The 11,596-nt window shown below is 41.3% G+C and overlaps 1 long non-coding RNA gene across 1 annotated transcript; it reads right to left on the bottom strand.

Annotated features, from left to right (window-relative positions):
• Positions 1-4,383: 4,383 nt before the first annotated feature.
• On the bottom strand, positions 4,384-7,040 carry LOC141615249 (uncharacterized). The gene is made up of 3 exons (XR_012529754.1): positions 6,954-7,040; positions 6,772-6,862; positions 4,384-4,588 (listed from the first exon to the last, which is right to left on the bottom strand). It is a non-coding gene; the product is annotated as an uncharacterized LOC141615249 (long non-coding RNA).
• Between the last annotated feature and the right edge of the window lie 4,556 nt (positions 7,041-11,596).

Raw genomic sequence — 11,596 nt, 5'->3', positions numbered from 1 at the left:
AGCCTTCAAAGCCCTGAAAACACCCTTTCCTTGCCATCTTTGGCCATATTCCCACCAACCCAATCACTTATGTGATAAATTGGGTCAAGTCAAGTCCAAGTCAAAGCCTAGTTCCGGTTTCAAGTCGAAAATTCGGCAGCATTCCGCTATAACGGCGATTATGCCCTAGAAAGGTGTCCCGAAAAAGTTGTTACAAACCAAAATTCCGAGATGGTAGGAAGTTTACCCATCATCCAAGGATTCCAAATATCAAATTTCATCGCAAATGGGCATTCCTAAGGCTATTTTCGAAGCAATTTACGGTTTAGCTGTAAAACCGTCTCAAATTTCACTCAAGAGCTCAAAACTCGACAAAAATTCGAAGCAAACACATGGTTATGTTCCTAACATTGCCTACTATCCGTTTCTAACATCAATTTGGCATGGCAAATCCATTTGGGGGAAAAGCCCCAAATTTTCGATCAAAAGGGTCGAAAACCCTAAATCTCGCGGCTCAAAATTCAACAAATGTAGATGATTAATGCAAGATTGGGATACATACCTCGATTATTCATGTTTAATGCAAGCTTTTGGATCAAACCTCGACGGAAATGGTGAAGATTTGAGAGAGAAATTGCAAGAATTGTGTTTCGAAATAATGAACACAATCCCTTCTGATTTCGCGTTTTTACGCAGGAAAGCCAATTTGGGGAAAAGACGCAGCAGCATCGCGCTCTTCCAAGAGACGCAGCTCTTCTGCGCCTCTTCCTTTTATCCAGCAGCAAAGATTTTGCAAGTATTGCTCAAATCCTTTTATCCAGTAGAAGCAATATTTTGCAAAGATTGCTCAAATCCTTTTATCCAAATAAGAAGAAAGATTTTTGCGAGATTGCTCAAATCCTTTTATCCAATAAGCAGTTAAAGATTTTGCAAAGATTGCTCAATTCCTTATATCCAGCGCAGTAGTATTTTGCAGTACTGCTCACTCAAGATTTCTCCCATGATGATCAAGATGTTCCTAGTCGTCAATATATTCCCCAGCAGTTTCTACCGACGTCCTGCTGCTTTCAATATTTCTTGTTTCCCCGCGGAGTTCGACCAAGATAGTCCTCTTTCAATCCTTTAGAGAGAAGTATCCTTCAGCCTTCCCTTTAGAGAGAGTTGTCCTTCAGAGAGAGATAGCCTTCAGAGTTAGCCTTCAGAAAGTATTAAGAGATTCCGTCAGGTTCCCTGTGACCCCTAATGCCTTCAGACACCAAGTTATCTTCAGACCAAAGAGTTTTGCCGAAGCGTCTTCAGTCTCGTTTCACCCAGGGGTATCTCAGGTATGGTCTCTTCTTATGGCTGGCGAGCTTCCTTACGTAGTCTAATGGACTTTAAACGACCCTCCCCGATAGTCGACAGACTCTAAAATGTTCCCGACGACAGGTCCTTGGTTCAGACCCCTTGAGCCGCCTCGCGTCGCCATAGTCGTCAGGTTGTAATCTTCGATTGACCTGATGGCTATACTTTGACTTTCGCCTTGTCCAAGCCTCAGTCAAAGTGGGGGCTCTGTAGATACATCATTTCTTGCACCTTCCGCAAACCACCCGGTGATGATTGGGCCGCATGTTTGATACGCGGAACGATTTGTGACAGTTCGTAAGATTATCGTCAAGTGATTGCTCAAATATTAATGTCGACCTCATAGTTGTCATCTACGTCCTCTACGGTCGTTTTGGCAGTAATTAGAGTACATTCGGAGTCCGGGTCAAAAACCGTCTCCATTTTCTGATAACTGTTAAATCCCGAGTCGGAATGTTCTGGAATGTTCCGGATATTTCTATTCCATATTTCACAAGTTTTATCTTTTGGCAAATAATATCCCGTAATATTCATATTAAATATTAAGGAAGATCGAATTATTTCCGTCCTACCATAACTCAAACGCGGAAATCTTACTTCAGCAGGAGGAAACCTCCTGGGAATAGACGCAGCAGGTGCTGCGCCTCTTCCAAGAGACACAGTGGCTGCTGCGCCTCTTCCCAGGCCCTTCTCTGCGTGTTTCACGTATCTTTTTCATATCTTTCCGAGATTCACTTCCAAAGAGTCTCCGAAACCCTAACTCCTTCACGTGATTAGTATAAATAGGAGCCTTCGCTCCTCATATTTCTCACGCGAGTGTCCGCCCTTCTCTTCTCCCTTTGCATTCTAGACTTTGTTCTTACTAATTGGCGCCTACGTGCTTGAACATTCGACCACGTAAGCTCGGATCCTTCCGGGTACCAGCCTCTCCGTTGCATGACCGACCAATTTGACCAACTACACAATAATCAATCTAATTAATCAATTAATCAATCGTTTTCCTCTTACGAGGGCACTCTCTTTGCATTCGCGTCGAGCATCACTAATCGATATCTTAGTCCTTCTCGTTTCGTCAACATGTAAGTCTGAGGGTGTATAATCCATATTTATTTATTGTATTTTAATTATCGTATCACAATTGTAAGGTTTATGTCGAAAATACCTCATTAAAACCGATTTCTAAAACCGTCTTCAAAACCTTTTTTTACGGATTTTCAGAAGACAGACGTCGAAAAAGGACGCAGCAACTGCTGCGCCTCTTCGAAGGAGCGCAGTTCCTGCTGCGCCTCTTCGTGAGGCTGCCGCAGTTCCTGCTTCTTTTCTTCTTCCTTCGTCCTCTGTAATTCGTCTTTATTATTTGCTTTCATTCGTTTTCTTTAATCCTCGTTCACATGATAGTTTAATAATCACATGTATATAATTCATCATTCATTAACATGTTTAGTTCATCCTTTAATCCAACCTTAAATCCCAAGTAATTCATATTTGCGGGTTTTCGTCATTTAATTCAATTCGGGGTTGTAGAGATTCAATTTGTTCATATTGAGTTTCTGGAATTCGTCGTTGATATAGTTTTCATCTGTTTGTCACCATCATATATCGTCATGTTTAGACTAGTTAATTGATTTCAATAGAGGACTCATTAATATTTTTCACTTCCGTAATTAATACATCTTAATTCCGTCTCATCCATGTTTTACTGTTTTTATGACCCATTCATATGTTAAATAACCCATTAATCACTTTCATCCGAGTAAATAATTTAATTAATCATTAAATTCACCAAATTGTATTAACGGCTTGCAAATACGGCTTCACAGCCAGAACTGAGCCAAGAACAGACGCAGCGTCTGCTGCGCCTATTCCAAGGGACGCAGCTCTGCTGCGCCTGTTCCTGGCTGAGTTCTGTCCCTGAACTCCGTTTCTGCCTTGACATGGTTTAATTAGTCTACGTATTAATGAACTATTATCCGTAATATCACGCTAATTCCTGTTCGTTAACTTATTTGATTCTTTTAATTTATTCTTATTCCTTTTTCTCAAATTATCCGTTTTAAAGGTATTTTCGACATAAATCGCCTATTCCGTTGTAATTATTGTAATTTTCATTATTGTAATTTTCTTTTATTGTATTTATCCTATTGCTTGTATGCTTTCACATGTAAATAAGCATTAAATCCTACTTTGACATAATTGTATGCCTAATTAATTGTTCACCAACTTAGTCTAATTCTCACATGCTAGGATTAATCTATGGATGTTGCATTGCATGCATATAGCCGACGATATATCAAGTACGAATAACTTCCCTAATCATTAGTAGAGGCCGCTATCGAGGCGGGCGGGATTAGGTGTTCGATCAAAAGAGCTTCCTAATACGTACCCTCACCCCTTACTCCAGATCTCCGTGAGCACCCGTGTTCATTGGCATCCACGAGAGTCATTCTAGACATAGAATGCTAAGGGTAACGATTGCTTAGTGTTCATGTCACTACTTTGTGTCTTGACATGACACGAGGTATTCGAACGGTTCCAATTTCCCAAAAAAATTGGTGGCGACTCCATACAAAATGCAAACGCTTGTTTCGTCTCTCACCAAGCGCCCCCGTGGGCGGCCCGCTGTCCACACCTATAAATTTTTCTCATTTATGGTAATTTTTTATCTTAAAATTCGTTTATAAAATTTTAGTGACCGGAAAAATTTAAATGTTAATAATGTAGGATCAGGTCGTATAATCGTAGAATTGTAGGATCAGGTTAAGATTCTACTTTAAAAAAATTTGAGACAAGTTGAATCGTAAGATCCTACAAAATTAAGATCTTACCTAGGATCGGGATCGGTGACCACTTTTTGGATCGTAGAATCGTAAGATCCTACGATCCAGATCGGGAGTTTAACAACAATGGCAGCAGAAAGTGCCACAGAATTGGCAGCAGCAGTGCCTGTTGAATGCAAGGAAGGAGGGAGCCCTTTGCAGATGTAACCTTGTAATCTGCTAGTGTAACAACCCCTGATTTAATAATACACATAAACTAGATAAATATGGCATTTTATATTAATAAAAGTCCATGGTGGCGGAAACACCATGACGATAAATCCGGGTGCTACCAAAATAGATAAAGTAATAGTTAACTACGCATACAACTATTCTCGGGAATGAAAACCCGTCCAAAATAAAAAAAATAAGGTTCGATTACTAAACATCATAAATATTGTTTATTATCTCTCTCTCAAAATCCATCCATGACCAAGAAGCACATCAACCTGACAAAAATATCAACATCCACCGTCAGTGGGGAGTAACTAGGAGTCCTCCTAGCCATGACTTAAGAAAAATCAGGCAACAGTTATGAGCAAATAATAAGAGACAACATATAATCCATTTAAAATATGAAAACATGTGAACTTCATAGTAATTAAATATCAAAGTATATAATCACCAATGAGTGTGTAAAAACAAGCCATAAAAGTGATAACACATGATTATTTGAAATGTGTCACCAACTTACAAATTTCATGTTACTTAAATGATGATATGAAATACTGAGAGAAATGTGGTCATAATGAAAAAGAATAAAACCAACTTACCTGAATGACATATGAAATGAGTAATAAAAATATACGAGCAATATAAATGTATAAAACTTGGACCATAAATATATAGAATAATACGAGACAAGAACGAGCATCGTCTAGGGCCAATAACCTGAAACCCTAAACCTTGGTGTCAATAACCTGACACCAAAATAACCCTACGGCGGGACACATAACCGTGAACCCATGTCTAAGACTAGCCAGACTCTCGAGGGACATAATGTCTAGTTAAGGCGTAAATGTGCGGGCCCTTAACCAGTCAAGGCGTAAAAGTGTAGACCCTTGACCCCCAAATGACATATCCATAGACTCATAAGAGTATCCAAAATGGACGGTCAACCCATAGCAGGCCAATAACCCGGAACCATGCCAGGGTACTAAGTAGGCCAATAACCTGAAACCTACCCAGTTTGGTATTGCTCTTCTCAAGTAGACCAATAACTTGAAATCTACTCGATATCTTATACTCTAGCTAAACCATATATAAAATGGAACAAGGTCCAAGAGATAACAAATGTGCACCATGAATAACCTCATGTTAACATGCCAAAATGCTCATAGCTGAGCGATAAATAATATCAAATGAAATTCAATAATGGTCATGAAAGCTAGAGTATAAGTTCAACTTTTCCAATACAAAACAAGAGACACTCATATCAATATATAATTTACGAAAGGCGATATCACAAAAAAGCGTATACATGACATTTAGTATTGCAGAAGTAACAATCAATTCTTAACACATACATTATTTTAATCTCACATTATAAACATCGTTATAAAGAATATATTCACCAGACATGATAACATCAAATATGTTATTACTTATTTCCTTAACAAACATTTATTAAATCCGTTAATTAAACACCTATTAATTCTAAACAATTAAACAAAACTTATATTCTGCCCATGCAAAATTACTAGACATTTTAGGGAGCTATGAATTCAATAAAAATAGTACCTAATGAATTATTTAACCTCATTTCATATATTTAACTTAAAATAGCATTTAATAGGCGATTTCATGCATAAATAAGAAAATAATTAAGCAAGTTTCTTCACGGCCATTAATAATTTATTTTTCATAAGTATCGGACAGAATATGCATAAAAATAAATTTTAAATATTTTATTTATATTTATTTATTATCCAAACACAATTAAACCTTATTTATGAACTAATTAGTTATAAAATTCCCAAGTAATTATACAAATTACAAAATCGACATGAAAAAATTTAATACACTAAAATAAGTCATACCATGATAAAACATTCAATTTTCACATTTATTTATATATTTTACATATTTATTTGAGATTAATCGCATAAAAATACTAATATATATTAAATAAGACAATAATAATCATAAAAATTAAATAATCAATTTAAATACTATATAAATTATAATATATCAGAATAAAATTAAATAAATAAATTTTCAAAATTATTTTCATGTTTTATATATTATTAGATGACTATCACATAAAACCGTGAATAAATATCAAATAACAACAAATAAACATATAATAATTATAGAACTCTAATAATCACATGAAAAATCATAAATAATGATAATAATTCAGAATATAATCAAAAATATAATTTTCATAATCATCTATATATTTTACATATTGATTACATTGTTAAATCACGTAAAAATACAAATAAATCATAGAAAACATTAAATAAGTATATATTCATCACAAAATACTAAAAACTACTATTTTATTATATAAATCATAAATCTCATATATTTCCATAATTTTAAACATCATATATATTATCAATCTCATTATAACCTGATAAAAAGCACTTGAAATTCAAAAATCATAAAAAGGAGAAAACCTAGTTACCTTGATAGAGATTAATACTAGTAAGTAAGTAGGATAGTGTAATAAGATCAACCCAAATGATTCCCTTCAACCAAGGTCTCTTGCTCATCTTCTTGAACAAACATAAGAAGGAAAACAAATCAAAAACTAATCTAATAAAACTAGTAAAGAATGAGAAGTAAACAATCAAGCCCTACACTTACAAATAATAGGATGAAAGAGATGTGAGATTGAAAGAGACAAATGTAGAATATGAGTGTTGAATGCTACGGCTAAAATGAGGAAATTATAGAGGAAAATTTGTAGAATGATTATGTCTAACTTGTAGGTAATAGAAAGCTAATAAAGAGTGAGTGGTAGAAATTATTAAGGCTAGTCTTTAGGCTATTAATTAAGGTAAAGTAGTCACATGCCTATGAGGGTAGTCCTTGGGCTCCAAGGAAAAAATCAAGTTGTCAACTTGCCATGTGCCTAGATAATGAGGTAAATGATAAATCAAGGTGAAAAGAGGAATAACGAGTGTGGGTCTTGTTCGCGGATTTCTGCGACAGCCTTTTGTATTTTAGGAGTAATTTTCTCTACAGAACTCTGATTGAGGTGTTTTCAGTGGCGTTGGAAAGCTAAGAAAACGATCTACAACTTTCATTTTATGACCAAGAGCTAAATCAGTAATTAAAATATCATAAAATTAGGATCAACGACAAAGTAGTTATTCGATAGTTTGATGAGTGTAAGTTTAAGATGGGTATTTGGATATCATTGCCGAAAAATAATAGATTTTAAAGGATAAGTTTTTATTGTGAATCATTCTTATTATTTAAAATAGGAGTTTAATTATATAAGATGACGTGGAAATTACGGGGTGTTACAACCCTACCCCCTTAAGAAAAGTTTCGTCCTCGAAACTTGAAATAGAAGGATTATCCAAATCGAATAGTTGCGGATATTTATCCCGCATAGATGCTTTAGTTTTCCATGTAGCCTCTTCAAACTTTTGGCTGCGCCATAAAACCTTTACCGGTGAAACGACCTTATTCCTTGGGGTCTTGTTTTTCCTATCTAGGATACGTACGGTTGCTCCTCGTAAGTGAGGTTTGGTTCCACCTCGACAACATCAGACTGAAGTACGTGGGAGGGATCACTACTGATGGGGCATATTCTGCACCCGCTGACCGAGTCAACATATTGAGCAAGGTCAAAGCTAAAAGACAGCAAGTCAACATATTGACAACCTAACCGACGCAGCCTGTCGGCCTGCCACTTGGGTCTCGGCTAGGCAACTAGCCAGCCGAGAAGCATATCGACGTACTCATATCCAGTCCCCTCGGCATGGAGTCAACCAGGCCTGCCGGCCCGGCATGGGTCCCTCGGCCGAGGGTAAGATAGTCTTTCCACCTGCTCTGCCACTTGGCCACTTGGCCACTACGTGACAAAAGGTGAAAGTCTATAAATACTCATCACCTCTCATTGAGAAGATCATCTCATAATATCCGAAAACCATAATAATCCGGTATAAACTCCCTTATCTCTCTACAATATACTTTGCCAAGTAACACACAACTTATCTCTCTAAGTTTACTGACTTGAGCGTCGGAGTGAGTACGTTCGGCCCCAAGCCGAGCCCTTAGTTTGTTCATCTTAAACAGGAAAGAGTGAAAGGAAGAGACAAGCAACGACATCATTCAACAAGCTCACGTGGTCACCTACCTTAAAAAAAACCATTCAAAGAGCTAAGAAGATGTCAAAACAACAAGAAATTGTGAGTGTAGAAACTGAATTCTACCAGGATGACACGTTCCCTAATTCTGAGATCGGGCAGTCCCCCACCGGCCGAGTCACTGAGCCGGTGAAGTACGGGATGCCAAGAGAGCCAGAAACACCGCTGCCCGCCGACCAAGTCACTGTCATGGAACATGTGGTCGATGCAGCCAAACTGAAGCTATTCCTGAACCTGATGGGTAGCACGCCGATCACCCCTGTCACGACGGCGGTGACGGCAGAGCACCCAAAGGTGACCAAGGCCCATAGAGTGGCCCCGAAGAACTTGTCCGGAGCAATACAAGGAGCCGGGCAAGCTAGAACGCCGGCAGAGCCCGTGCTGCCAGTGGCAGACCAAAGTCCTTCCCCCACTCGCGGGAGGACAGCGTCGCCGCGACAACAACAAGGCCCGCCCAGAAGAAATGAAAGAAGTCCGACTCTCCAAAGTCGGACGACAAGAAGCCCTTCCCGCCACATGGAGAAAAGCCGGACTAAGGGTGCGAGGAGCCGATCGCCGCGTGTCATTCGACACGTGGTCAGACAGCCCCTCAGTGCCTGTGTCCTCGAAGTCCCTGTGCCGACTAAACTGAAGCTGCCGCCCATATCATACAAAGGGGATAGCGACCCAACCGACCATGCCGAGGCTTTCGAGTCGTACATGTCGGTGTGGGAGCAACCCGATGAGGTGTGGTGTCGAGTCTTCCCAACAACCCTACACGGGATGTCTCAGAGTTGGTACAAGGGGCTACCTAATGGCTCGGTATACTGTTATGCCGACCTGAGGGACAACTTCATAGCCCAGTATGCTTGCAACAAGCGAAGGGCCGTGGAGACATCAGATCTCCTAACTATCCGATAGGGGGAGGACGAGTCCCTGCGGAGCTACGTCAAGAGATTCGACGCTAAGGTTCAGCAGATCCGAGAGCTGAACACTGAACTGGCGGCCTTCGCGCTGATGAAAGGCCTACCGAAAGGCGATTTCAAAAACGAGCTCATCAAGTGCGAGGACCTCAACTTGGACTCCGCCAGAAAAATGGCCGACCGAGCCATAAAGGTGGAGGACTATCACAAGACCTGGGTAGGCCACAGTGAAGCTGGGCACCCAGAAAGGAGGAGCCGCCGGGACAACGTAGATGAAGGACGCCGTGACGTTAATAGGTCACGGCCCAAGAGATTCAATAGGAAACAGCACTCGGCGGGCGCTGGGGGGAGTTCGGGACCATACACCCTGAAGCGGTACAGCGGTCTCACCCCCCTGGTCAAATCACCGGCCGAGGTCTTTGCCCTGAGCAAGAATGAAGGGCAGAAATGGGAAAGGACCCCCAAGGCGAGGGGGGACGGTGACTTTAGCCAGTTTTGCGAGTACCACGGCCAAACCGGCCATAAGATCGACAACTGTCGGCATCTGAGGAACGCCATCGAGGAGCTGATCCGAAAGGGGGCCCTCACCAAGTATGTAGCTGGGGGCACAAAAACAAGCTCCGACGGGGCGAATAGAAAATCAGTATTCCAGCGGATGGGAGTGATCCAGGTTGTCATCGGAGGAAACGAGAACGGTGGGTCAGCTAATGGGCACAAACGGCACCTAAATGAGCTTTACCAAGCCATCAACTTTGTGCCCACCACAGCGATCCCCGCTTCCACCGTCCCCGATATAACCATCGGAAGGAAGGACTACGAAGGAGTCGTTGCCCCGCACAGCGACCCAATGGTAGTCCACCTGGACATAGCCAACCACTTGGTCAAGAGGTGCCTAATTGACACAGGCGCCTACACGAACATCATGTTCAGGGAATGCTTTCTCAATCTCGGTCTGAAGATTGGAGACCTGAGCCCTTGCACCAACCCGCTGTACAACTTTTCTGGGGCCGGCCTGGTACCCCTGGGGTCAATCAGACTGCCGGTGATGGTCGGCCAAGCCGATGCGGCTAAGAATGTTTTATCTGAGTTCGTGGTTATCGACGGTTCGTCTGCCTACAACGTTCTCATAAGCCGAGTCACTTTGAGCGAGGCCGATGCTGTGATGTCCATCCGGGCCCTGACATTGATGTACGTCTCGGACCGGGGGGAAGCACAAAAGCTCGTCTCAAAGGACGAAAGAGATGAAATCGTCAACATCGAAGTATCTGCCAGAGGGTGCAACATGCAATCCCTCAAAGTGGCGAAGAAGTCGGAGAAAGGAAAGAGCCCATCCTTACAGCAGGAGGGCGAGCGGATGGATACTAACGTCGGCATGGTCGAAGGAGCCGAGACCGAGGAAGTGGAAATTGACCCAGAGCGCACCGTGACTATCGGTGCCGACCTAGAGACAAAATTCAGAGCCGATCTCCTAGACCTGCTGAGGAAGAACAAAGATGTCTTCGCATACTCAGCAGCCGAGATGTCAGGCGTGAGCCGGGAGGTGATCGTTCACAAGCTGAACGTACTCTCCACCGCTCGCCCCGTCAAGCAGAAGATGAGGAACTCCTCCGCTGAGAAGGATGAGGCCATCAAAGCCGAATTAGACAAACTATTAGAGGCGGGCTTTATCATGCCTTGTACTTACCCTGAGTGGCTAGCAAATGTTGTAATGGTGAGGAAGTCATCAGGGGCGTGGAGGATGTGTGTTGATTTTAAAAATCTTAATAAAGCGTGCCCTAAAGATTGTTATCCCTTGCCTCGAATAGATAGTTTAATTGACGCAACGGCAGGCTACACTCTGCTGAGCCTGCTAGACGCCTTCTCAGGGTACCATCAGGTATTCATAGCCGAAGAAGACATGCCTAAGTGCGCATTCATCACCATACACGGCACATACATGTATAAAATGATGTCGTTCGGTTTGAAAAACGCTGGCGTAACTTACACTAGGCTGGTGGACAAAGTGTTTCAAGATCAAAAAGGGCGAAACATCGAGGCTTACGTCGACGATGCTATTGTAAAAAGCAAGTCTGACAGCGAGCACTTGGCCGATTTGAGCGAGACATTTTGTTCACTAAGGAAATATTCAATGAAGCTTAACCCAAAGAAATGCAGCTTCGGTGTCCGGGCAGGCAAGTTCCTCGGCGTGCTTGTCAGCGCCAGGGGAATTGATGCCAATCCAGAGAAA

This window comes from Silene latifolia, chromosome 11, assembly GCF_048544455.1.
Source record: "Silene latifolia isolate original U9 population chromosome 11, ASM4854445v1, whole genome shotgun sequence".
NCBI classification, from domain to species: domain Eukaryota; kingdom Viridiplantae; phylum Streptophyta; class Magnoliopsida; order Caryophyllales; family Caryophyllaceae; genus Silene; species Silene latifolia.
The sequence above is the reverse complement of the archived record's forward strand: the minus strand, read 5'-3'. Positions and strand labels throughout refer to the sequence as shown.